Genomic DNA, 6,006 nt, shown 5'->3' with positions numbered 1-6,006 from the left:
ACCCATTCTTTTCCTCCTGGGCACCATTTTTCCCTTGGGAGACTGACTTTGGATTCTGCAGTTTACAATCACAGAAAACCCGAAAGAATTTTCTTATTTTTTATTTTTTTTAAGAGAAGAATAAAAGCCCTCTCCCAAGGTCACCTATGTCAGGCTCTTCTCTGGGTGGGTAGACAGAGCAGGGCCTCAGCCTGGCTTCCTCTGCACTTGTGGGGAGCGTGTCTGACTTTCTGGAAGCCTGGGTGGTCTTCTTAGCTCTGCCAAGCAGAAGGAAGACTGAACTTTCCCCAGATCCATACCTGGGGCTAGAGACCACTTCTTTTCATTTCTTTTCATTCCTTCACCCTCTCAGCTTAATGCGCAGTTTAAACAGAGGAGTCTAAGGAACACAGTCTCTCCAGTGGCTACATGGATGACTCTGGAATTAGGCCACAGCTATCAGTTTTATTTGGCGATCCCAGTTGGATCTCCAAATTATACCTGTAATTTGGTGCACTCCATGTATTACAGAGTCTGTCAGAGAAATCCTATAATTATTTTTTAAGTGACAAAGTTTTAAGAAATAGCTAAATAAATGGAGCTAAATTTAGACCACTATCTCCGTACAATGGAACGAGGCAGGAGTCAGAGATGCGATCAGTCACTGGAAGAAGGAGAATTTTGTCACTATCCAAGAGGTGGCAGCAAAAATTACCTCAATTAACTTAACAAGAAGCCCGTCCTCCTCTGCCAGCCCACCCAGGAGCCCTGGCACTCACCTTGCCCCTCCTCTGCCAGGATTCTGTGCCTCCCTTACCGAGCTGTCCCGGGCTCCATCTGCTGCTCCCGTCTGGGGCTGATGCCCAGGCCCCAGTCACGTCCTGCCTCCTCCCCAAGAGCCTCCAGCTCGGCATTCCAGAAGGAACAGGGTCAGGAGTTCACGCCTCAAAGAAATCTCAGCACAGATCAGGACCTCACAGGGAGGCCAGAGGGAAAAGCAAGGGCCTGTGTTCATCCTGTGCAAACTCCATGGGAAAACGAGATTTTTCCACAAACCCTAACATGGAAGATCTCAGGAGAAACTGGATACATACCTTCTCTATTTGTTCAAGCTTTTTTTTTTTTGGCTCTGCCACGGGTCGTATGGGACCTTAATTCCCCGAACAGGGATCAAACTGTGGCCCCTGCATTGGAGGCACAGGGTCTTAACCACTGGGCCACCGAGGAAGTCCCTAGGCTTTTATTTTTGAGACTCTCCTCTGTGCTAGATGTTCATGGATGACTGAATGAATGAACGTGAATAGATAGGTGCAATAGGTGCATGAATAGATTGATAAAATATTTATTTAGCTCTTGCTGCTACTGCTGCTAAGTTGCTTCAGTCGTGTCCAACTCTGTGCGACCCCATAGACGGCAGCCCACCAGGCTCCCCCGTCCCTGGGATTCTCCAGGCAAGAACACTAGGCTACATATCCTTCTAGGTTCTGGTTTTCCATTTGTGAGCAGAACAGAAGGCCCTGCCTGCTTGTAGCTCACATTCTAATGGAGGTAAGATAATAAACAGGATAAGTGGGGAAGGTGTGTGGTTGGATAGAGGGTCATGAGTGCTAAGAAGAAAGATAAAGCAGGATGGAGGAGGAACGGAGTGATGAGGGCTGTGACAGCTTTGCAGCTGTGACAGCCAGAGATGACCTCGCTGACAAAGCCTCGTTTGGGAAGGGACCTGAGGAAGAAGCCCTGTTGCTCTATGGAGGACACACGTTCCAGGCCAAGGGAATAACGGGTTAGAAGACCCTGTGGTGGGAAATGTTAAGAAGGCTATTGGAGACATGGAATGACAATTATGGGACAGGAGGTGTTGGAGAAGTGAAATATCTCAAACAGATATTTACTATTGAAGTTGCCGTTGTCTAGGCCAGGGATCAGCAAATGAGGTGTTTTTGTGTAGCCTGTGAGCTGGGAATGGTTTTTACATTTTTAAGTGGTTGGAAAGAAAAATCAAGAGGAGAACATTTTGTGACACGTTGAAAACTATATGAAATTCAGATTCTGGAGTCCATAAGTCAGGTTATATCTATTCATGTACGTACTGTCTGTGGCTGCTTGCTTTTGCATACAGGGTCAGGGCTAAATAGTTATGGCAGAGAATGTATGGCCCAGGAAGTTCAAAATATTGTCTATCTGTCCCTATACAGAAACATTCACCAAGTGGTGGTCTAGGCAGAATGGGAGAGTGGTTAAATCCTAGCTGCGGGGTCAGCAGCCCCAGTTCCAGGCTTGAGGTCACCTTGGTGGTTGTATAGTTTTGGGCACTTGGAAACTTTTTTTTTTTTTCATTCCTAAAATGGGGACAAAAGTACCACCCTCTTGGTATAGTGTGAGAATTAAATGAAATAAAGAATATGAAGTCTATAGCAAGTGCTAGATATTCATAGCCATTGTAATGATTACATAGTAAAATGTGCAGGTAGGGTAGGGGTGGGGCCCTCATGATGGGATTAGCTCCCTTAGAAGAAGAGACCCCAGAGAGCTTGCTCTCTCCTCACCGTGTTTGGATAAAGCAAAAAGGCAAGAAGCCAGGGAGAGTGTTCTCACCAGAGCCCGACTATGCAGGCACCTTGAACTTTGACTTCCCAGCCCCCCAAACTGTACGAATTAACTATGCACTGCTCAGGCCTCCCAGTCTCTTGCATTATTTTATGGCAGCCCAAGCAGACTAGAACAAGAGAGGAGCAGCTATCTTTATCTGGGGAGCTGGAGATATGGCTGTTGACCTTATGACTTCTCAAGGGGGAATCAGATTTCCCCAGGAAAGGAAGGAGAGAAGAGACTTTCTTGGCAGAGGAATATAATATGAAAAGCAGTGGTAGTCTTGAACGAGATGGGGTGTTTGGGGAGCAAAGAAAATTCCTGGCACTGAGCACAGTGGTGAATGTGGGAGAAGAGTGTAGGATTGGGGGAGCTGAGGCTGCAGAAGCACAATTGTGAGGGGCCTTACATCCCATCCTCAGGGTGATTGGATTTGTTAAGTTTTGCCATTTGGTTTTTGAAGTGTTCCTCTCTCCACCCCTCAAGGGGTGAAAGGGGAAAGGGGCGAAAAGCCAGCTAACAGAAACACCTTCTTGTTCTTTCACGTCTCAGGTCAGTGGATAGTTCCTCAGCTCCTTCTCTGAGGTTGTGGTTGTTGTTCAGTTGCTAGTCATGTCTGTCTCTCTGTTGTTGGCAGCCTAATAATCAGGGGGTTAATCAGTGGTGAACAAGAAAGACAATAGCTCCTGACATCAGGGAGTAAGGAGGGTTCTGAAGAATAAGGAATTTTGTTTGAAAAAGAAGACGAGCAAGGAATATAAGGTGCTAAGAAAAAGGTATAACCAGGTGTAACATAGTCAGTTAAGAATTTTCCCCTGAGGACACTGAAAAGTTTTATTTATTTATTTTGGACTGAGCGGGGTTCTTTGTCACTGCTTGGGCTTTTTCTCTAGCTGTGGTGAGCAGAGGTTACTCTCTACTTGCAGGGTGAGGGCTTCTCACTGCGGGGGCGTCTCTTGTTGCAGAGCACAGGCTCTAGGGCCTAGGGCTTCAGCAGTTGTGGCTCCCAGGCTCTAGGGCACAGGTCCAAACAGTTGTGGCTCACGGGCTTAGATGCTCCTGGGCATGTGGGATCTTCTGGGACCAGCGATCGTACCTGTGTCTCCTGCATTGGCAGTCAGTTTCTTTGCCACTGAGCCACCAGGGAAGCCTCCTGGTTTTCAATATGGCGGTGGTGGTATCAGGCTTGAGTTTTTAATAGATGGCTCTGCTCCTGTGGGCTGGAGGGAGCTCAAATAGAAGAGGCTGTTGCTGTATCCATGGAAGAAATAATGGAAGTTTAGACCAAGAAGTGACCATAGAAATGAAGGCGCGCCCCACTGACCAAAAAAAAAAAAAGGAGCAGAAGGAGGAATTGATCGAGCTTGGTGATTGGGTGTAAGCATGAGGGAATTGGAGGCCACATGGACGATGACCAGAGACTCTGTGGCTGCATGGATGGTGGTGTCTACTGAGATGGGGATAGGAGAGGACAGGGTTGGGGGTGTGGATGCAGTGGGGATTGGAAATTTAGTATCAGGGACGTTGGTTGGAGATGCCCATGGAGCAATCCAAGCAAGGGTGTTTGGCTATCTCGTTCCGAAGTTCCCGAGACACATGGGGCTGGAGCTATAAATCAGGGAGTCATTAACAAATGGATGCTGGTACTTCCCTAGTGGTTTAGTGGATAAGACTCCACACTTCCAATGCAGGGGACACGGGTTCCATCCCTGGCCAGGGAAGTAAGGTCCCAGATGCCATGTGGTACTGTCAAAATAAATAAAAGGATGGTAATTTTGGCCGTGCAGTGATTGAGATCACGGAGATCTGTTTGCCCCTGTGCTGACCCCCCCAGCTGGCAGGATAGTACCCGGCCTCAGGAGTAAACCCCCTGTAATATGCTGCCTTTTGCAAACACACACACATACACACAAACAAACAAACAAATGCTTCAGTTCCTGATGACTCAAGTGGCATGTGTCTGGCCCTGATTGTGCAGACAGTTTTACAGGAAGTTGCCAACACAATGAACCATCTGAAGCCTCTAATGAAGCAATTATAGTATGTGGAATGAACAATCAATCAACTGTAAACTCAGTAGTGAGAATTTTACAGGGATCGAGGGTAAATAACGGGCTCCCTGCGGTTACGTCAGAGCAAACTGATCGCTTATTGGAGATGAAATATACATAATAGGGGAACCTCTCCAACCCCTCCCACAACACAGCACGCAGCAAGAAAAAAACTTCCTGTGGAATACTTCCCCTGTCCTCCCACCAGTGCTGCGCTCTCTCCACATTTTGGGAAGTGATGATTACAAAAGCTCTCTTTACCCCGGAGGGATCTCTACAGGTAATATATTTCAGGGCTCCACGCTTGCTGTTGGATTCTTGAATCTAAAACAGCTAAGAGAGATGTCCAATCTATGGCAACCGTTATCGTAGTATTATTTCCTTTGCTCTGTGGCAGCTCTGAATATGTATTAACCTCTAATTCTCACAAGCCTGCAGAATAGGTATTATTAAGATATTAATATATAATGAGGAAGGAGACAGGAAGTGTAAATCATCTGTCCTAGACTGCAGAGCTTAGATGTGGCAGAATTGGACCAACCCCAGTCTGTCTGCGACCAGAGCGCTTCCTCTTCCCCACGAACTGCCGCCTGGATCTGAACTCCTTAGATCACTTACCTCCTTGCTGTTCAGCCCATTCTCTTGATCACTGGTCTTAGAAGATTCTTACTGACCTCTCCACCGCTGTCCTAGGTTAACCTCCTAAAGCAGGGGTCCCCAGCCTCCGGGATCTAATGCTGGTGATCTGAGGTGGAACTGAAACACAGTGCTCAATAAATGCAATGCACTTGCATCATCCTGAAGCCACCTCTCACCCCCTGGTCTGTGGAAAAATATTCTTCCACAAAACCAGTTCCTGGTGCCAAAGAGGCTGGGGACCACTGTTCTAAAGTACTCAAGTGAGGGACTTGGGATGTTTGGGAAGAGTCATCATGCCCTTTCTCCCCTCAGGAGTAAATGCTTCTAGTATTTTCAGCCTTGTCCCATGTGGCTTACTGGGGCAACCTTCCAAACGGCTATTCCCTCTCTTCTTTCGGACTTCTTTGCTGAAAGATCACCTTCCACTGTAGACACTGAAAGAGCCAGAAACTCACTTGCCCAGAAGCAAGGGTAGATTTGGAACAACTAGTAAGGGAATTGGAGAGACAGAGAGGTGAGTGTAGTGGAAAGGTAACACCTGGATTCCCATCCTGACTTCCACTAGCTGCAGGCAAATTATTTAAATACCCTGGGGCCTCAGTCTTTTCATCTCTAAAATGGGATGACTATAATTACCACAGAAGCATATAACCACACAAAGCTGGACACAGAGAAGTTACGTAGTAATTGAATGTCATTCTTTTATTACTGTTTTACTGAACATAGGACTGCTGTTCCTCATTGAGTT

At 46.9% G+C, this 6,006-nt stretch overlaps 1 long non-coding RNA gene across 1 annotated transcript; it reads right to left on the bottom strand.

The window, feature by feature from the left end:
• Positions 1 to 3,396: 3,396 nt before the first annotated feature.
• Positions 3,397 to 5,375, bottom strand: LOC147367741 (uncharacterized). The gene is made up of 2 exons (XR_015132060.1): positions 5,238 to 5,375; positions 3,397 to 4,314 (listed from the first exon to the last, which is right to left on the bottom strand). It is a non-coding gene; the product is annotated as an uncharacterized LOC147367741 (long non-coding RNA).
• Positions 5,376 to 6,006: the final 631 nt, after the last annotated feature.

Source organism: Bos grunniens, chromosome 8, assembly GCF_055505025.1.
Source record: "Bos grunniens cultivar Pamir isolate PY7600 chromosome 8, Bosgru_T2T1.0, whole genome shotgun sequence".
In the NCBI taxonomy this organism is placed as follows: domain Eukaryota; kingdom Metazoa; phylum Chordata; class Mammalia; order Artiodactyla; family Bovidae; genus Bos; species Bos grunniens.
Note: the sequence above shows the minus strand (reverse complement) of the source record. Positions and strands in the feature narration are given on the sequence as shown.